Here is a 1,574-nt window from a genome sequence, read left to right as displayed (position 1 = left end):
TGGCCTCAGCCACTGATGGCATAATTCCTGAAGTTGGCTGACAGCCTCTCCAGGCCCAGGTGCCTCACACAGACAGAAGCTCCAGAAGTGCTGGCACGCGTCCTCAGGAGAAAGGTGCTGCATGCGTAGGCGGTGCTGCTGGCTCAGACTGGAGCTCTCTTTCACAGGACCAGCACCCTCCCTCACCTCACTCATTTTGTCTAGCAACAGGTTTACTCCTCTGTGTGTCACTGACACCCACTGGTGCCACCTAGGACAATTGAAGTCCCTTTTCGTTTGTTGCAACACCAGTGAATCGATCTTCTTTCCAAGCGCACTAAGAGAGAGGAGAAAAGACAAAAGAAAGTACTCGTCAAGGAAAAGTCAAATGGCACAAACTGAGAGAAATGAGAAGTTCCTGCCTCGCACCTCCTGCCTCTAACGCTAACTGCCGGCAATCAGGATGCTGAGGCAGGAGGATCACCACGAGTCCAGTCTGGACCTCTTAGTGACATAAGGTCCAGCCTGAACTGCACAGCAAGACTTTGTCTCAAAAAGCAATAAATAAATAAATAGGCTGGAAAGATAGCTCAGCTTTCTAAGCATCTGCCCGGCAAACGCAAGGTCCCGAGCTTGACCCTCTGTATTGCATGCTGTGCCAGCCCTTAACCCCAGGCACATTTTGCTGGCTCCTGAAACAAGATGTAGTGGTACACACTGCTGGAATCCCAGCACTGGGGAGGCTGAGACAGGAGGATCACTGTCCATTTAAGCTGCTACCAAGAACCTGTACCAGATAAATAAATAAATAAATATCGAAAATTAAAATAAAGAGGTACGTTCCTCTCTTTTTGTTACTCAGCTTTGAAACAAAGCACCATGCACAGGAGGCAAATGTCAAGTCATATCTTATGTCCCCTCAGTCAACTTTTTAAAAAGCAGTTTAGGAAAGGTTTCTGGGAAACAGGTGCCCACCAGCCAAAAGGTTTGAGAGTACCCCGTACTTAATTTGTGGCTCTCTTGGGGCCTGCAGTTAGGGCCCACTTGAGTTTCTCTGTATTTAAATACATCATCCACGTCTGTTACCTTAAGCCAGTAGCACAAGAACTTCTCTGGCTCTTATCCTCTCATAAAGATGAAAGGCATCGGACATTGTCCTTTCCCTTTTATCAGTATTGGTAGGAAAAATGGGACAAGACCAGAGACATAATTAAGGAAAAAGAAACAGTGTTCCTCCCCACGAATTTCCTGCACTAAGCAATGTTCGGTGAAGCCTGTGCTTCCTTTGGAAGATGACTAAGGAGCACTGAATACACTTGTGCCTGCATATTTGATGCTTTCTTTACTTTCCCTGGAAAACTTACACCTGGCCTTTGTTCACAGTAAGCCTGAACATGTTTTTGGTAGAGAAAAACGAGACGGTGATTGTGCACGTACTTACAGCCTAGAAGGGCCCAAGAGAGCTAACTCTTTGCCTCCCATTTTCTCAAGACGGGCCTTTCCGGGTGTCCTCCAGGCTGCAGCTGGGCTTTCCAGCCAAATTTCCCTTTGGGCAGCCCTCACTCACACAATTCTTTCCAGCTCCTGCACAGCCA

Source organism: Octodon degus, unplaced genomic scaffold, assembly GCF_000260255.1.
Source record: "Octodon degus isolate 3935 unplaced genomic scaffold, OctDeg1.0 scaffold00413, whole genome shotgun sequence".
Taxonomy (NCBI): Eukaryota; Metazoa; Chordata; class Mammalia; order Rodentia; family Octodontidae; genus Octodon; species Octodon degus.
This window is presented reverse-complemented; position numbering follows the sequence as displayed.